Below are 10,299 nucleotides of genomic sequence, written 5' to 3' on the forward strand. Positions count from 1 at the left end.
CGTATTGGTGAAGATTAAAGAGTCCCGCAAGTGTCAAGCTTGCACAAACACACACGAGAGAGAAACTCAGGACAGAACTTAAAGAAAGGGAGATGCAGACTATTTGAAGGCACTTTGCTAACCCAATGGCATGATTATGAATCATGCATAGGACACACGTAGCAGAGGATGGTTTCGATCCATCGACCTCTGGGTTATGGGCCCAGCACGCTTCCGCTGCGCCACTCTGCTGACGGCCGCTCTGCGCGTGGCGCACAACTGCTCTTTTTATTTCCTACATAAGTGATGAAAGAGTTGAAAGTTTCAACGACAAACGCAGACGTCACTTTGAGCGCTTGGTGTTGTAGCACAAATCATCACATGCTGCTCTACACTGGATTATAAAAGCCGACACATTTTCCAAACATTTTAATGCTGGAGTCACAATGTAGTATTAATAACAGTGCGATACTCGAGGAGCGTAGTGGGATCGCGGTGGCTCATCAGACCGCCCCGGGATTAGGGGCCAGCGTCAGGATGGCCGAGCGGTCTAAGGCGCTGCGTTCAGGTCGCAGTCTCCCCTGGAGGCGTGGGTTCGAATCCCACTCCTGACAAAAAGCTTGCTCAGTGCCGTCTCCAGTCGGGTGCAAATGGGTGAAGCAGCCTGACGCGGGGAACGTGCGCCGATAGGCGTAGGTGTATCCCCTGCCTCTTCCGATTTAGCTCGTGCTCCATAGGATGGAAGCGGATGCTCTGGCTTTTTCACTCGAATATAACCTGATCACAACAGAAGGCCGTGCAGCCCAGTGCTGGTTTAAGAATGCCTCGTGTCTTCAGGCCCCTATTCCTTCAGGTTACCCCTTTGGAATAGTCGTCCGAAAAAGACGGGAAAGGAAAAGCATGTAAGCTCCCACACACTGCGTTAGCATTAGCGGTTGGAATCTGATGGGAGAAAAGCAACCTGGCTCGCCGTCAAGCAATCCATCCCTGGTCTCCCACGTGACAGGCGGGGATACGCACCACTATACTAACGAGGAGCGCTTGCTTGGCGCTTGAAGACACTTCCTCTTGCGGCTACTACTGTTTCCGGTTTCGTCTTTTCTTTTCATTCCTCCCAGAGGAGCGCATGAAAACGTTTCCATCTCCGCCATCCTCACCCCTCCAATGCTATGGTCCCTGCTCCTCCTGGTGCACTGCAAACACTCATTCAGCCGGTTCTTTCAGTTTGAATAATTAGGTCTTCAAAGGCTGGAAGTAGGGCGCAAGACATGCCAATGCCAAAAGCGTGGCTGTGTGCTTCCAGCTGTGAAATGTCACTGGTGGATGTTAAAGACATTACTTCCAAGGCAGCAGGTCCAAGCGATTAAGCGTTTGTACAAGAAGCAGGAAGAGAGAAACGGCACTCCGCCTTTTTCTGGGCAGGCCGAAGCGACAGGAGAAGGGCGCCGTAGTCGGCAGGATTCGAGCCGACGCGGGGAGTCCCCAATGGCTTTCTAGCCCTTCGCCTTAACCGCTCGGCCACGACTACAGGGAGCGCCGCCGCCGCCGGCTTGCGATCATTTAACACGGAGGGCGAGGCGGCGGCGGTAACCTTTTTCAATGTCGCTCTCCGTTTCCCCCCCAAAAAAGCCAAATCACATGCTAGCACTCGGACACCCTTCAGAAGACTGAAGGGTGGCTTAAAGCTGGAAGGATTAGGTCTCCCCGTTCCGACGCGACAATCGAACTTCCTTAGGCAGAGAGAAAGCAACATCGAGGAGCGTCAACAAGACTTTAGAAGCTGCGACACACGCCACTTTCAGTCGCAGACACAGCAGTTTTAAAGGCAGGAATCGCCTTTGCGAACGCCATGAGAAACAGAACGCAAGCTGTCCTGTCCTGCGGTTTAACAAACAGCCACGGCTTTCATGCGACTGGACATTTCTTTTCTGGAGCGAATTCACTTTCAACTTCAAGAAATTCACACAACTTGCGAAATACGAAATACAAATCGGGCTCATCGCTGCACAAGAAATACCGCCGGCTGGCAAGAAAATGACAACGGTGTTTTTCCTTAACGAAAAACTTCCCATGGAGAAAAACAACGGCTGTGCGTCTCTGTCGGCTTGATTCAGTTTAATGCAAGTATTCATTCTCCTCCTGGAAAATACAGCTTGCGAAAGATGAAATACAATTCTTGGCTTTTCTGGGTGAGTGCAGAAGAAATCCTGCCGGCTGGCAGAAGAATTCCAGCCTTTTTTACTCTTTAACCACAAACTTGCGAATGATACAAAGCAAGCGGGGTGCGTTTCTGTGCAGCTGTTAACTGAACAGCTGCTGCTTCAAGCCCACCCAGGGCTCATTCCGATTTCAACATCATGCCCCCTGAAGGTAGACTGGATTTCTTTGCGAAGCATTCACCCTTTGGACGTTTCAGGAAAGGTGCGTGTCGATGCCAGACTTGAAAAGCTTTCCATACAAAGAAACAACATAGTGCTTTTGATTGATGGGAAACGGCAAGAGCGGTTTGAGCAGCTCCGGCCTCTCAACCGCTTTACAAAGTGATCGCCACCTCGGTAGCCAGTTTAGAAGGCTGAAAAGGATGCTGGAAGCACAGCGACGTTCTAAAACCAGCGCTTGAAAAGCATCTGCATACATAAAATGTCCATTTCCCCAAAGCTGAATCTGCAGCTTCAGAAGATTGTCAGCTATACGTTTTCGTTCTTTGTTTCCTTTTTTTACATGACAAGCTTTCGAGAAATGAACTGTCTATTGTGATGAAGGCTGCATTAGAAATTGTGCATCTAGCTTAGTTCAATGAAATCGGGAGGTGCGCCTGTCTCAAGCGGATGGCTCTTTGCAGGCACACTACGGAAACCTGCGGGCGCAAGTTGGGAGAAGTGACTCTTGCAGAGTGTTGAGCTTCGAGAAGAGGGCTCCGCTCAGGAAGATATTTCCACATGTTGAAGAGTCGCTTTTCGCCCTTTCTTTCCCACATTTTTCCAGTGCGGTTATTGATCGCGTTCAAAATGTTTTCCCAACGTACGTGTTACCTGCAAAATCACAGTGAAACTGTTATGGCGAAAAGATTCCTAATAGTTATTGTATTAGAATAGCTCTCCAATTTCTTAGCCTTCGTACACGCAATGTTTAAGGAAACGCTAGAGTAAATGAAACTGTAAATAGACAGGAGCTCTTCTTAGTTTTCATACAAGTTATGATGGCTGCAGCTCCTATCTGCGTCCGGGTGACCGGAGCCAAGGGATTATCTGCGGAACCTTTGATTTATCTCTCGGGCAAGGAGCTAGATACGCCCTTTTCATCTCAGTTTGATCACACCTGTGCATTAAAACGCAGTGCTCGGTACCATCGAGGTGTAAGAGGTTCAAGGATGAGCGGGAAACTTTGTTAATAAGGAGACGGGCACCGCCCAACGTGGGGCTCGAACCCACGACCCTGAGATTAAGAGTCTCATGCTCTACCGACTGAGCTAGCCGGGCGCCGGTGGCGCAGGTGGTTAACTTGTCCCTGTTGACGGCAATTTGACAAGGTATACTTCCTGGCTTTTCATCATGTGCTGACCGGATTCGAGAGTAGCACACCCTGTTCTTTGTTGATTACTGTACCTCCAGCAGCGCAAATGTCAGTAATCATTGAAATGTACGACCTACAATCTCCTCAGCATTGTGGACTTCTCAGTGATCATCCTTCAACGTTCTGCTGTAGTTTTCATGCAAGTGAAAACCGTGCTCCAAATAACAGCGGCACAGTTGTATCCTGCGGTAAGCATTCTTCTAATTCCATCGTTTTGCTCCAGGTAAAAGGTAGCGCATCATAGTGTTGATATTCCAAGGTTTCAGAGTCCGTATTGGATGGCTTGGATGCAGACATCGCTCAGAGCTCCCAGTATGATTTTCCCGAGTTCAGTTTTGCAGTGTTTTAGTGCTTTACTACTTCCAGTGGGCCTTTGAATGCTCTGCTAAGTAGAGACGTGACATAATTACTAATGCGACCGAGTGTGCTGGCTGTTCCTGGTTCGTAATGATTAACGCGAGAAATCAATATAAACATAACTGCTTCGATTTCGAGGTTCAGTTGAAGCATTCGAAGAAACTATCAAAGACCTCAGAACAACCGAAGACACATTTGGTCATCTCCGTATTGGTGAAGATTAAAGAGTCCCGCAAGTGTCAAGCTTGCACAAACACACACGAGAGAGAAACTCAGGACAGAACTTAAAGAAAGGGAGATGCAGACTATTTGAAGGCACTTTGCTAACCCAATGGCATGATTATGAATCATGCATAGGACACACGTAGCAGAGGATGGTTTCGATCCATCGACCTCTGGGTTATGGGCCCAGCACGCTTCCGCTGCGCCACTCTGCTGACGGCCGCTCTGCGCGTGGCGCACAACTGCTCTTTTTATTTCCTACATAAGTGATGAAAGAGTTGAAAGTTTCAACGACAAACGCAGACGTCACTTTGAGCGCTTGGTGTTGTAGCACAAATCATCACATGCTGCTCTACACTGGATTATAAAAGCCGACACATTTTCCAAACATTTTAATGCTGGAGTCACAATGTAGTATTAATAACAGTGCGATACTCGAGGAGCGTAGTGGGATCGCGGTGGCTCATCAGACCGCCCCGGGATTAGGGGCCAGCGTCAGGATGGCCGAGCGGTCTAAGGCGCTGCGTTCAGGTCGCAGTCTCCCCTGGAGGCGTGGGTTCGAATCCCACTCCTGACAAAAAGCTTGCTCAGTGCCGTCTCCAGTCGGGTGCAAATGGGTGAAGCAGCCTGACGCGGGGAACGTGCGCCGATAGGCGTAGGTGTATCCCCTGCCTCTTCCGATTTAGCTCGTGCTCCATAGGATGGAAGCGGATGCTCTGGCTTTTTGACTCGAATATAACCTGATCACAACAGAAGGCCGTGCAGCCCAGTGCTGGTTTAAGAATGCCTCGTGTCTTCAGGCCCCTATTCCTTCAGGTTACCCCTTTGGAATAGTCGTCCGAAAAAGACGGGAAAGGAAAAGCATGTAAGCTCCCACACACTGCGTTAGCATTAGCGGTTGGAATCTGATGGGAGAAAAGCAACCTGGCTCGCCGTCAAGCAATCCATCCCTGGTCTCCCACGTGACAGGCGGGGATACGCACCACTATACTAACGAGGAGCGCTTGCTTGGCGCTTGAAGACACTTCCTCTTGCGGCTACTACTGTTTCCGGTTTCGTCTTTTCTTTTCATTCCTCCCAGAGGAGCGCATGAAAACGTTTCCATCTCCGCCATCCTCACCCCTCCAATGCTATGGTCCCTGCTCCTCCTGGTGCACTGCAAACACTCATTCAGCCGGTTCTTTCAGTTTGAATAATTAGGTCTTCAAAGGCTGGAAGTAGGGCGCAAGACATGCCAATGCCAAAAGCGTGGCTGTGTGCTTCCAGCTGTGAAATGTCACTGGTGGATGTTAAAGACATTACTTCCAAGGCAGCAGGTCCAAGCGATTAAGCGTTTGTACAAGAAGCAGGAAGAGAGAAACGGCACTCCGCCTTTTTCTGGGCAGGCCGAAGCGACAGGAGAAGGGCGCCGTAGTCGGCAGGATTCGAGCCGACGCGGGGAGTCCCCAATGGCTTTCTAGCCCTTCGCCTTAACCGCTCGGCCACGACTACAGGGAGCGCCGCCGCCGCCGGCTTGCGATCATTTAACACGGAGGGCGAGGCGGCGGCGGTAACCTTTTTCAATGTCGCTCTCCGTTTCCCCCCCAAAAAAGCCAAATCACATGCTAGCACTCGGACACCCTTCAGAAGACTGAAGGGTGGCTTAAAGCTGGAAGGATTAGGTCTCCCCGTTCCGACGCGACAATCGAACTTCCTTAGGCAGAGAGAAAGCAACATCGAGGAGCGTCAACAAGACTTTAGAAGCTGCGACACACGCCACTTTCAGTCGCAGACACAGCAGTTTTAAAGGCAGGAATCGCCTTTGCGAACGCCATGAGAAACAGAACGCAAGCTGTCCTGTCCTGCGGTTTAACAAACAGCCACGGCTTTCATGCGACTGGACATTTCTTTTCTGGAGCGAATTCACTTTCAACTTCAAGAAATTCACACAACTTGCGAAATACGAAATACAAATCGGGCTCATCGCTGCACAAGAAATACCGCCGGCTGGCAAGAAAATGACAACGGTGTTTTTCCTTAACGAAAAACTTCCCATGGAGAAAAACAACGGCTGTGCGTCTCTGTCGGCTTGATTCAGTTTAATGCAAGTATTCATTCTCCTCCTGGAAAATACAGCTTGCGAAAGATGAAATACAATTCTTGGCTTTTCTGGGTGAGTGCAGAAGAAATCCTGCCGGCTGGCAGAAGAATTCCAGCCTTTTTTACTCTTTAACCACAAACTTGCGAATGATACAAAGCAAGCGGGGTGCGTTTCTGTGCAGCTGTTAACTGAACAGCTGCTGCTTCAAGCCCACCCAGGGCTCATTCCGATTTCAACATCATGCCCCCTGAAGGTAGACTGGATTTCTTTGCGAAGCATTCACCCTTTGGACGTTTCAGGAAAGGTGCGTGTCGATGCCAGACTTGAAAAGCTTTCCATACAAAGAAACAACATAGTGCTTTTGATTGATGGGAAACGGCAAGAGCGGTTTGAGCAGCTCCGGCCTCTCAACCGCTTTACAAAGTGATCGCCACCTCGGTAGCCAGTTTAGAAGGCTGAAAAGGATGCTGGAAGCACAGCGTCGTTCTAAAACCAGCGCTTGAAAAGCATCTGCATACATAAAATGTCCATTTCCCCAAAGCTGAATCTGCAGCTTCAGAAGATTGTCAGCTATACGTTTTCGTTCTTTGTTTCCTTTTTTTACATGACAAGCTTTCGAGAAATGAACTGTCTATTGTGATGAAGGCTGCATTAGAAATTGTGCATCTAGCTTAGTTCAATGAAATCGGGAGGTGCGCCTGTCTCAAGCGGATGGCTCTTTGCAGGCACACTACGGAAACCTGCGGGCGCAAGTTGGGAGAAGTGACTCTTGCAGAGTGTTGAGCTTCGAGAAGAGGGCTCCGCTCAGGAAGATATTTCCACATGTTGAAGAGTCGCTTTTCGCCCTTTCTTTCCCACATTTTTCCAGTGCGGTTATTGATCGCGTTCAAAATGTTTTCCCAACGTACGTGTTACCTGCAAAATCACAGTGAAACTGTTATGGCGAAAAGATTCCTAATAGTTATTGTATTAGAATAGCTCTCCAATTTCTTAGCCTTCGTACACGCAATGTTTAAGGAAACGCTAGAGTAAATGAAACTGTAAATAGACAGGAGCTCTTCTTAGTTTTCATACAAGTTATGATGGCTGCAGCTCCTATCTGCGTCCGGGTGACCGGAGCCAAGGGATTATCTGCGGAACCTTTGATTTATCTCTCGGGCAAGGAGCTAGATACGCCCTTTTCATCTCAGTTTGATCACACCTGTGCATTAAAACGCAGTGCTCGGTACCATCGAGGTGTAAGAGGTTCAAGGATGAGCGGGAAACTTTGTTAATAAGGAGACGGGCACCGCCCAACGTGGGGCTCGAACCCACGACCCTGAGATTAAGAGTCTCATGCTCTACCGACTGAGCTAGCCGGGCGCCGGTGGCGCAGGTGGTTAACTTGTCCCTGTTGACGGCAATTTGACAAGGTATACTTCCTGGCTTTTCATCATGTGCTGACCGGATTCGAGAGTAGCACACCCTGTTCTTTGTTGATTACTGTACCTCCAGCAGCGCAAATGTCAGTAATCATTGAAATGTACGACCTACAATCTCCTCAGCATTGTGGACTTCTCAGTGATCATCCTTCAACGTTCTGCTGTAGTTTTCATGCAAGTGAAAACCGTGCTCCAAATAACAGCGGCACAGTTGTATCCTGCGGTAAGCATTCTTCTAATTCCATCGTTTTGCTCCAGGTAAAAGGTAGCGCATCATAGTGTTGATATTCCAAGGTTTCAGAGTCCGTATTGGATGGCTTGGATGCAGACATCGCTCAGAGCTCCCAGTATGATTTTCCCGAGTTCAGTTTTGCAGTGTTTTAGTGCTTTACTACTTCCAGTGGGCCTTTGAATGCTCTGCTAAGTAGAGACGTGACATAATTACTAATGCGACCGAGTGTGCTGGCTGTTCCTGGTTCGTAATGATTAACGCGAGAAATCAATATAAACATAACTGCTTCGATTTCGAGGTTCAGTTGAAGCATTCGAAGAAACTATCAAAGACCTCAGAACAACCGAAGACACATTTGGTCATCTCCGTATTGGTGAAGATTAAAGAGTCCCGCAAGTGTCAAGCTTGCACAAACACACACGAGAGAGAAACTCAGGACAGAACTTAAAGAAAGGGAGATGCAGACTATTTGAAGGCACTTTGCTAACCCAATGGCATGATTATGAATCATGCATAGGACACACGTAGCAGAGGATGGTTTCGATCCATCGACCTCTGGGTTATGGGCCCAGCACGCTTCCGCTGCGCCACTCTGCTGACGGCCGCTCTGCGCGTGGCGCACAACTGCTCTTTTTATTTCCTACATAAGTGATGAAAGAGTTGAAAGTTTCAACGACAAACGCAGACGTCACTTTGAGCGCTTGGTGTTGTAGCACAAATCATCACATGCTGCTCTACACTGGATTATAAAAGCCGACACATTTTCCAAACATTTTAATGCTGGAGTCACAATGTAGTATTAATAACAGTGCGATACTCGAGGAGCGTAGTGGGATCGCGGTGGCTCATCAGACCGCCCCGGGATTAGGGGCCAGCGTCAGGATGGCCGAGCGGTCTAAGGCGCTGCGTTCAGGTCGCAGTCTCCCCTGGAGGCGTGGGTTCGAATCCCACTCCTGACAAAAAGCTTGCTCAGTGCCGTCTCCAGTCGGGTGCAAATGGGTGAAGCAGCCTGACGCGGGGAACGTGCGCCGATAGGCGTAGGTGTATCCCCTGCCTCTTCCGATTTAGCTCGTGCTCCATAGGATGGAAGCGGATGCTCTGGCTTTTTCACTCGAATATAACCTGATCACAACAGAAGGCCGTGCAGCCCAGTGCTGGTTTAAGAATGCCTCGTGTCTTCAGGCCCCTATTCCTTCAGGTTACCCCTTTGGAATAGTCGTCCGAAAAAGACGGGAAAGGAAAAGCATGTAAGCTCCCACACACTGCGTTAGCATTAGCGGTTGGAATCTGATGGGAGAAAAGCAACCTGGCTCGCCGTCAAGCAATCCATCCCTGGTCTCCCACGTGACAGGCGGGGATACGCACCACTATACTAACGAGGAGCGCTTGCTTGGCGCTTGAAGACACTTCCTCTTGCGGCTACTACTGTTTCCGGTTTCGTCTTTTCTTTTCATTCCTCCCAGAGGAGCGCATGAAAACGTTTCCATCTCCGCCATCCTCACCCCTCCAATGCTATGGTCCCTGCTCCTCCTGGTGCACTGCAAACACTCATTCAGCCGGTTCTTTCAGTTTGAATAATTAGGTCTTCAAAGGCTGGAAGTAGGGCGCAAGACATGCCAATGCCAAAAGCGTGGCTGTGTGCTTCCAGCTGTGAAATGTCACTGGTGGATGTTAAAGACATTACTTCCAAGGCAGCAGGTCCAAGCGATTAAGCGTTTGTACAAGAAGCAGGAAGAGAGAAACGGCACTCCGCCTTTTTCTGGGCAGGCCGAAGCGACAGGAGAAGGGCGCCGTAGTCGGCAGGATTCGAGCCGACGCGGGGAGTCCCCAATGGCTTTCTAGCCCTTCGCCTTAACCGCTCGGCCACGACTACAGGGAGCGCCGCCGCCGCCGGCTTGCGATCATTTAACACGGAGGGCGAGGCGGCGGCGGTAACCTTTTTCAATGTCGCTCTCCGTTTCCCCCCCAAAAAAGCCAAATCACATGCTAGCACTCGGACACCCTTCAGAAGACTGAAGGGTGGCTTAAAGCTGGAAGGATTAGGTCTCCCCGTTCCGACGCGACAATCGAACTTCCTTAGGCAGAGAGAAAGCAACATCGAGGAGCGTCAACAAGACTTTAGAAGCTGCGACACACGCCACTTTCAGTCGCAGACACAGCAGTTTTAAAGGCAGGAATCGCCTTTGCGAACGCCATGAGAAACAGAACGCAAGCTGTCCTGTCCTGCGGTTTAACAAACAGCCACGGCTTTCATGCGACTGGACATTTCTTTTCTGGAGCGAATTCACTTTCAACTTCAAGAAATTCACACAACTTGCGAAATACGAAATACAAATCGGGCTCATCGCTGCACAAGAAATACCGCCGGCTGGCAAGAAAATGACAACGGTGTTTTTCCTTAACGAAAAACTTCCCATGGAGAAAAACAACGGCTG

The 10,299-nt window shown here is 49.4% G+C and overlaps 3 non-coding genes across 3 annotated transcripts; all 3 read left to right on the plus strand.

Moving 5' to 3' along the window:
- The first annotated feature begins 510 nt into the window (after positions 1-510).
- On the plus strand, positions 511-593 carry trnal-cag (transfer RNA leucine (anticodon CAG)). Its single transcript has one exon. It is a non-coding gene; the product is annotated as a tRNA-Leu (tRNA).
- Positions 594-4,625: 4,032 nt separating this feature from the next.
- Positions 4,626-4,708, plus strand: trnal-cag (transfer RNA leucine (anticodon CAG)). Its single transcript has one exon. It is a non-coding gene; the product is annotated as a tRNA-Leu (tRNA).
- A 4,032-nt stretch (positions 4,709-8,740) lies between these two features.
- trnal-cag (transfer RNA leucine (anticodon CAG)) lies at positions 8,741-8,823 on the plus strand. The gene has a single exon. It is a non-coding gene; the product is annotated as a tRNA-Leu (tRNA).
- The last annotated feature ends 1,476 nt before the right edge of the window (positions 8,824-10,299 follow it).

Source organism: Lepisosteus oculatus, unplaced genomic scaffold (assembly GCF_040954835.1).
Source record: "Lepisosteus oculatus isolate fLepOcu1 unplaced genomic scaffold, fLepOcu1.hap2 HAP2_SCAFFOLD_39, whole genome shotgun sequence".
In the NCBI taxonomy this organism is placed as follows: Eukaryota; Metazoa; Chordata; class Actinopteri; order Semionotiformes; family Lepisosteidae; genus Lepisosteus; species Lepisosteus oculatus.